The sequence below is a fragment of the Oncorhynchus gorbuscha genome, linkage group LG02 (genome assembly GCF_021184085.1).
Source record: "Oncorhynchus gorbuscha isolate QuinsamMale2020 ecotype Even-year linkage group LG02, OgorEven_v1.0, whole genome shotgun sequence".
Taxonomy (NCBI): Eukaryota; Metazoa; Chordata; class Actinopteri; order Salmoniformes; family Salmonidae; genus Oncorhynchus; species Oncorhynchus gorbuscha.
In genome coordinates this window covers 102822120-102831325 of record NC_060174.1, presented here as the reverse complement: position 1 = coordinate 102831325, position 9206 = coordinate 102822120, and the positions used below count along the sequence as shown (strand labels likewise).

The 9206-nt window shown below is 45.0% G+C and overlaps 1 pseudogene; it reads left to right on the top strand.

The window, feature by feature from the left end:
* Positions 1-9206, top strand: part of LOC124014551 — a 181734-nt pseudogene that overhangs the window by 119655 nt on the left and 52873 nt on the right.

Genomic DNA, 9206 nt, shown 5'->3' with positions numbered 1-9206 from the left:
ACGACAGATTTGTACCTTGTCAGCTCGGGGGTTTGAACTTGCAACCTTCCGGTTACTAGTCCAACGCTCTAACCACTAGGCTACCCTGCCGCCCCAAATATACTCAACTAGTCTAGATACTAGATCCTCAACTAGTCTAAAGAAGGCCAGTTTTATTGCTTCTTTAATCAGAACAACAGTTTTAAGCTGTGCTAACATACTTGCAAAATGGTTTTCTAATGATCAATTAGCCTTTTAAAATGACACACTTGGATTAGCTAACACAACGTTAGCTAATGCCTAGAAGGCCAGCATAGCTCTGTAGCTCAGTTGGTAGAGCATGGTGCTTGTAACGCCAGGGTAGTGGGTTCGATCCCCGGGACCACCCATACGTAGAATGTATGCACACATGACTGTAAGTCGCTTTGGATAAAAGCGTCTGCTAAATGGCATATATATATATATAAAGTGCCATTGGAACACAGGAGTGATGGTTGCTGATAATGGGCCTCTGTATATAAATTCCATAAAAATCAGCCGTTTCCAGCTCCAATAGTAATTTACAACATTAACAATGTCTATTTATTGCCTTAACTCCCTTATGTGACCTTATTTTCACTCACTGTATATAGACTTTGTTTTATTTTGTTCTACTGTATTATTGTCTGTATCTTTTGTTTATTCCATGTGTAACTCTGTGTTGTTGTTTGTGTCGAACTGCTATGCTTTATCTTGGCCAGGTCGCAGTTGCAAATGAGAACTTGTTTTCAACTAGCCTACCTGGTTAAATAAAGTTTAGATAAATCAAAAATAAAATAAAAATACACTGTATTTCTGATCAATTTGATGTTATTTTAATAAACAAAAAATGTTATTGTATATACTGTATACTGTAATGGTAGTGTATATACTGTATACTGTAACGGTAGTGTACATACTGTATACTGTAATGGTAGTGTATATACTGTATACTGTAATGGTAGTGTATATACTGTATACTGTAACGGTAGTGTACATACTGTATACTGTAATGGTAGTGTACATACTGTATACTGTAATGGTAGTGTATATACTGTATACTGTAATGGTAGTGTACATACTGTATACTGTAACGGTAGTGTATATACTGTATACTGTAATGGTAGTGTACATACTGTATACTGTAACGGTAGTGTATATACTGTATACTGTAACGGTAGTGTATATACTGCATACTGTAACGGTAGTGTATATACTGTATACTGTAACGGTAGTGTATATACTGTATACTGTAACGGTAGTGTATATACTGTATACTGTAACGGTAGTGTATATACTGTAATGGTAGTGTATATACTGTATACTGTAATGGTAGTGTACATACTGTATACTGTAACGGTAGTGTATATACTGTATACTGTAACGGTAGTGTATATACTGTAATGGTAGTGTATATACTGTATACTGTAATGGTAGTGTATATACTGCATACTGTAACGGTAGTGTATATACTGTATACTGTAATGGTAGTGTATATACTGCATACTGTAACGGTAGTGTATATACTGTATACTGTAATGGTAGTGTATATACTGTATACTGTAACGGTAGTGTATATACTGCATACTGTAACGGTAGTGTATATACTGTATACCGTAATGGTAGTGTATATACTGTATACTGTAATGGTAGTGTATATACTGTAACGGTAGTGTACATACTGTATACTGTAATGGTAGTGTATATACTGTATACTGTAACGGTAGTGTATATACTGTATACTGTAATGGTAGTGTATATACTGTATACTGTAAGTCTGTAATGTCTATGTTCATGTTTTACATGTATGTCTTATTTGTTATCTGTCCGACCCCAGGAAAACTTTTCGTAATGTGTCGGACCCCGGCTAATGGGAATCCTAATATAAATCATAAAATCACCTGACAAACACCTCCCCCTTCTCCTCTCGCTAGCCACCACCACTCAGAAACACACTCATCCCACACCATGACCACAGCTCCTCTGTGAAAACCCTTTCCCTCTATTTCATCCCACACCATGACCACAGCTCCTCTGTGAAAACCATTTCCCTCTATTTCATCCCACACCATGGCCACAGCTCCTCTGTGAAAACCCTTTCCCTCTATTTCATCCCACACCATGACCACAGCTCCTCTGTGAAAACCCTTTCCCTCTATTCCATCCCACACCATGACCACAGCTCCTCTGTGAAAACCCTTTCCCTCTATTTCATCCCACACCATGACCACAGCTCCTCTGTGAAAACCCTTTCCCTCTATTTCATCCCACACCATGACCACAGCTCCTCTGTGAAAACCCTTTCCCTCTATTTCATCCCACACCATGACCACCACGGCTCCTCTGTGAAAACCCTTTCCCTCTATTTCATCCCACACCATGACCACAGCCCCTCTGTGAAAACCCTTTCCCTCTATTTCATCTGTACACCATGACCACAGCCCCTCTGTGAAAACCCTTTCCCTCTATTTCATCCCACACCATGACCACAGCCCCTCTGTGAAAACCCTTTCCCTCTATTTCATCCCACACCATGACCACAGCCCCTCTGTGAAAACCCTTTCCCTCTATTTCATCCCACACCATGACCACCACGGCTCCTCTGTGAAAACCCTTTCCCTCTATTTCATCCCACACCATGACCACCACGGCTCCTCTGTGAAAACCCTTTCCCTCTATTTCATCCCACACCATGACCACCACGGCTCCTCTGTGAAAACCCTTTCCCTCTATTTCATCCCACACCATGACCACAGCCCCTCTGTGAAAACCCTTTCCCTCTATTTCATCCCACACCATGACCACAGCCCCTCTGTGAAAACCCTTTCCCTCTATTTCATCCCACACCATGACCACAGCTCCTCTGTGAAAACCCTTTCCCTCTATTTCATCCCACACCATGACCACAGCACCTCTGTGAAAACCCTTTCCCTCTATTTCATCCCACACCATGACCACAGCTCCTCTGTGAAAACCCTTTCTCTCTGTTCATCTAGTATGCTGATCCACTGTCTTTTTACTGTGCTCGTGTGCCTCCACAGAGGTTTGCTCGTCGGACTGTGGCGCCCACGGCGTGTGTTTTGGCGGAGTGTGTCGCTGTGATGAGGGCTGGACCGGCACCGGATGTGACCAGCGTGTCTGCAACCCGTTGTGTGTAAAGCACGGGACCTGCCGGGACGGAAAGTGTCAGTGCCAACAGGGCTGGAACGGAGAGCACTGCACCATCGGTATGCATCCGGCCAATCAGCCGACACCGTGGCACGCTAACATACTAACACACACAGTAGTACCCTGCCTCTATCCTCCCTCTGTAGTAACTCTCAGCCGAACAGAGGAACTGTCACCCACATGTTTAAAAGATACATCGTGTTTGTTCCCTAAGCCTTACGTTATGAGGCAGTAGTGTCAGTACTTGATCCTGTCCCATGTCTGTCCTTCCACGATGTAGCTCTTTTTCACTGACTATATAAAGACCATTATCTCTCTCAGCGGCAGATACATCCACCAATTCGGATGAATGTCCTCCTTTCCTGCTCCTATCCACCACGTCATTAAGAAGCTCTCCTATTCATCTGGATTGGGTTCCTCCACTAGAGGGAAAATGTGTAATCTATAGTCAAAGTACCCAGCCACATCTCCACATCCATCTCCAGCCTCCCAGCCTAGTCACCAATGTTCCCTCTAAGATGAGCGCATTAAGAATTGCCAGCACAAGATTGAGCTTCACTAAAAATGTACAGTACACCATCTTTCCTGGCTTTAAACAGATACCATTTTCCCCTCTACTATTGTAATTTGGATTCAATCAACATAATAACATTCCTTTTCATATGCAACAAAACCAGATATAACTTCTAGACTAAAAGTTGGTGATTTGTTGTTGGCCTGGGGAGAAGGGGCCTTGTTCTATTTCAGTGGCACAATCCTTTTTTCCGTCCCCCGCAGTCGGAAAGTAGCTTGGATACGCATTTGAAATCACAAAGCAGAGCCGCCTGTAGCCGCCGTGTAGCCGTGTAGCCGCCGTGTAGCCGCTGTGTAGCCGCTGTGTAGCCGTGTAGCCGCTGTGTAGCCGTGTAGCCGCTGTGTAGCCGTGTAGCCGCCATGTAGCCGTGTAGCCGCATGTAGCCGCCTTGTAGTGTAGTCACCGTGTAGCCACCGTGTAGTCACCGTGTAGTCACCGTGTAGTCGCCGTGTAGTCACCGTGTAGTCGCTGTGTAGCCGCCGTGTAGTCGTCACCGTGTAGTCACCGTGTAGTCGCTGTGTAGCCACCGTGTAGCCGTGTGTGCACATTTGTTGAAAAGGGATTTGAGCTTTCAGACCAGTAAAACATCAGTCCTACAATGTCAAGCCGTTAACACCACATATTGGCTTTTGTAGGCAATATCATGGAAGACAACGGCTATCTACACTGAGTGGACAAAACATTAGGAACACCTTCCTAATATTGAGTTGCACCCCCCCTTTTCCCTCAGAACAGCCTCAATTCTTCAGGGCATGGGACTCTATAAGGTGTTGAATTGGGTACCACAGGGATGCTGGTCCATGTTGACTCCAATGCTGGATGCTGGCCCATGTTGACTCCAATGCTGGATGCTGGCTGGATGTCCTTTGGGTGGTGGACCGTTCTTGATACAAACAGAAAACTGTTGAGCGTGAAAAACCCAGCAGCGTTGCAGTTCTTGACACACTCAAACCGATGCACCAGGCACCTACTACTATACCATATTCAAAGGCACTTAAATCTTTTGTCTTCCCCATTCACCCTCTGATTGGCACACACACAATCCATGTCTCAATTGTCTCCAGGCTTAAACATCCTTCTTTAACCCCGTCTCCTCCCCTTCATCTACACCCCATTGAAGGGGATTTAACAAGTGACATCAATAAGGGATCATAGCTTTCCTCTGGATTCATCTGGTCAGTCTATGTCGTGGAAAGAACAGGTGTTGTGCAGCATTTTCTCCATTGGGTTGGTTGATAGGCCACTCTGATACGTCTACATAATGCTCAAATAGCCACAATGGCCTTTTGGTCACTGTCTGAAAGTGTTCACAGTTACACGTGTAATGAGAAGTTGCACAGAATGCTTGCGAAATTAGAGTTTCAGCTCACAACACTTGGGGGGGGTTGAGCCAACAATGCTAGTCACCCACTCTCCAGTAGAGTAGTCTGGGCAGCAGGCCTCTCAGTATTCCCTAAGACACACTCAGCCTTCCTGGGAGCCAACAGATAGGGACAGACACTCTGCCCCCTCATTCACCCCCCAAGGGCTTTAATTTCCTCTCTGTTATTTTCCTCCCATCTGATGAGAAAAACATCTCCCTGGGGCTCCACTGTGGGCTGTGTGTTGTTAGAGCCATGTGAAAAGGCTGGCGCTGTGTGCTAGCTCCCATTCTCTGTTCATTCTCTGTCCCTCTCTAATTGGGTGTTGAGAGAGTTGAGTGTGAAGAAGGAGCTTCGTCAACCTCTTCACTTTACTGTGATGAACCATGTCATGTTGAGAATCACCTCCATCTCGTGTCCACAGTTTTGGCCCCAACCAGATTCTGTGGCAGGCTATTCCAGAGGCTGGGGGGATAGGAAGTAAAAAGGATGTCTGGCGTGTTGAGGGGTGCACAGTCGTGGATTGATTTAACAACCAATAGAACTCACAGGCAGCCAGTACAGAGACCTTAAAACCGGTGTGATGTGTGCTCTCTGTCTGGTCTTGGTCAGTACCCTGCAGGATTCTGTATGTTTTACAGTACAGAGACCTTAAAACCGGTGTGATGTGTGCTCTCTGTCTGGTCTTGGTCAGTACCCTGCAGCATTCTGTATGTTTTACAGTACAGAGACCTTAAAACCGGTGTGATGTGTGCTCTCTGTCTGGTCTTGGTCAGTACCCTGCAGTATTCTGTATGTTTTACAGTGCAGAGACCTTAAAACCGGTGTGATGTGTGCTCTCTGTCTGGTCTTGGTCAGTACGGTGTGATGTGTGCTCTCTGTCTGGTCTTGGTCAGTACCCTGCAGTATTCTGTATGTTTTACAGTGCAGAGACCTTAAAACCGGTGTGATGTGTGCTCTCTGTCTGGTCTTGGTCAGTACCCTGCAGTATTCTGTATGTTTTACAGTGCAGAGACCTTAAAACCGGTGTGATGTGTGCTCTCTGTCTGGTCTTGGTCAGTACCCTGCAGTATTCTGTATGTTTTACAGTGCAGAGACCTTAAAACCGGTGTGATGTGTGCTCTCTGTCTGGTCTTGGTCAGTACCCTGCAGCATTCTGTATGTTTTACAGTACAGAGACCTTAAAACCGGTGTGATGTGTGCTCTCTGTCTGGTCTTGGTCAGTACCCTGCAGTATTCTGTATGTTTTACAGTGCAGAGACCTTAAAACCGGTGTGATGTGTGCTCTCTGTCTGGTCTTGGTCAGTACCCTGCAGCATTCTGTATGTTTTACAGTACAGAGACCTTAAAACCGGTGTGATGTGTGCTCTCTGTCTGGTCTTGGTCAGTACCCTGCAGTATTCTGTATGTTTTACAGTGCAGAGACCTTAAAACCGGTGTGATGTGTGCTCTCTGTCTGGTCTTGGTCAGTACCCTGCAGCATTCTGTATGTTTTACAGTTGTCTTTCTTTGGTAGACCAGACAGGAGAGCATTACAGTAGTCAAGCCTGCATGTAATAAAAGCATGGATGAGTCTCTCTGTATCAGCCTGAGAGAGAAATGTCCACACCGTGGCAATGTTCCTCAGATGGTAAGAAAAGCTATTTTGGTCACATTCCTAATGTGTGATTTGAAATTTTAGTTCATAATCTAAAATGTGGCGACACAGAAATGTGGAGTTGTTAATCGTCTGCGTAGCAATGAAAATCAATGCTGTGCTTTCTGATAACGCTGCCAAGGGGGTAACATATATACTGAACCGTAACAGACCCAAAAATCAAACCATGTGGAACCATGTGATATCTATTTTCTCTTGAGTTATGCACACCAAGGGTGACGAAAGAACTCTCTGGCCCGGTTAAATAGGTCCTAAACCCATTTAGAACTGGACCGGTTAAATAGGTCCTAAACCCATTTAGAACTGGACCGGTTAAATAGGTCCTAAACCCATTTAGAACTGGACCGGTTAAATAGGTCCTAAACCCATTTAGAACTGGACCTTGAGAGACCAACCCACCTCTCCAGTCTATCCAGGACATCATAGTCAACAGTGTCGAATGCAGCACTTATACTGAACATTAAATATAAACGTACACTGAACATTAAATATAAACGTACACTGAACATTAAATATAAACGCAACGTGTGAAGTGTTGGTCCCACGTTTCATGAGTTGAAATAAAAGATCACAGAAATGTTCCATATGCCTGTTCTCTGATTATCATTACAATGTTAAGATATACTGAACAAAAATATAAACGCAACATGGAAAGTGTTGGTCCCATGTTTCACAAGCTGAAATAAAAGATCCCCGAAAATGTCCATACGCACAAAAAAAGTTTATTTCTCTCAAATTTTGACCACAAATTTGTTTATATCCCTGTTAGTGAGCATTTCTCCTTTGCCAAGATAATCCATCCACCTGACAGGTGTGGCATATCAAGAAGCTGATTAAACAGAATGATCATTACACAGGTGCACCTTGTGCTGGGGACAATAAAAGGCTACTCTAAAATATGCAGTTTTGTCACACAACACAATACCAAAGTAAAGTTTTGAGGGAGCGTGCAATTGGCATGCTGAATGGTGGAATGTCCACCATAGCTGTTGTCAGAGAATGTAATGCTCATTTCTCTACCATAAGCCACCTCCAACGTTATTTTAGAGAATTTGTCAGTGCATCCAACCGGCCTCACAATCGCAGACCACGTGTAACCACGCCAGCCCAGGATCTCCACATCGATCTTCTTCACCTGCAGGTTCATCTGAGGTGGTGCTGAGGAGTATTTCTGTGTGTAATAAAGCCCTTTTGTAGGGAAATCCCATATCAATTGGCTGGGCTTTGGCTCCCCACTGGGTGGGCCTTTGCCCTCCCAGGCCCATCCATGGCTCCCCACTGGGTGGGCCTATGCCCTCCCAGGCCCACCCATGGCTCCCCACTGGGTGGGCCTATGCCCTCCCAGGCCCACCCATGGCTCCCCACTGGGTGGGCCTATGCCCTCCCAGGCCCACCCATTGCTCCCCACTGGGTGGGCCTATGCCCTCCCAGGCCCACCCATGGCTCCCCACTGGGTGGGCCTATGCCCTCCCAGGCCCACCCATGGCTCCCCACTGGGTGGGCCTATGCCCTCCCAGCCCCACCCATGGCTCCCCACTGGGTGGGCCTATGCCCTCCCAGGTCCACCCATGGCTCCCCACTGGGTGGGCCTATGCCCTCCCAGCCCCACCCATGGCTCCCCACTGGGTGGGCCTATGCCCTCCCAGGCCCACCCATGGCTGAGCCACTTCCCAGTCAAGTGAAATACATAGATTAGGGCCTAATGAATTCATTTCAGTTGACTGATATGAACTGTAACTCAATAAAATCAGAGAAATTGTTGCATGTTGCGTTTCTATTTTTGTTCAGTATGAATCCAAGAGTACAAGGGTAGAAAGCTGTTTGGCATCTGTGTTGGCTCTAGAATAATTTACCACACTAACTAAGGCGTGTCTCTGTGCTGTAGTGGGCACGAAAAACAAACTGGAATTTTACTACAGTTGGTACTTAGAAAATCATTTAGCTGTTTAAAATCCAATTTCTCCAGAATTGTACTTAAGGATAGAAGGTTGGAGATTGGCTGAAAATTGCTAAGAGCTGAATAATCTATAATACATTTCTTCAGAAGGGGCTTCACCATAGAAGGTTTTAGTGCAGTGGAGAAGGTGCTGGTGAAAAAGTGAGTGATTAGCACTTCTTCAGATATGCAAATTTAAAAAACTGTTTTGAAGAAGGTTGTGGGGATAGGATCGAGAAGGTTCTACAAACGCTTAAGTTGTGATATCACTTTCCCTAGCAGGTCTGTGTCAACCAGGGAAACCTAATCCATAGTGCTTAAGTTGTGATATCACTTTCCCTAGCAGGTCTGTGTCAACCAGGGAAACCTAATCCATAGTGCTTAAATTGTGATATCACTTTCCCTAGCAGGTCTGTGTCAACCAGGGAAACCTAATCCATAGTGCTTAAGTTGTGATATCACTTTCCCTAGCAGGTCTGTGTCAACCAGGGAAACCTAATTCATAGTGCTTAA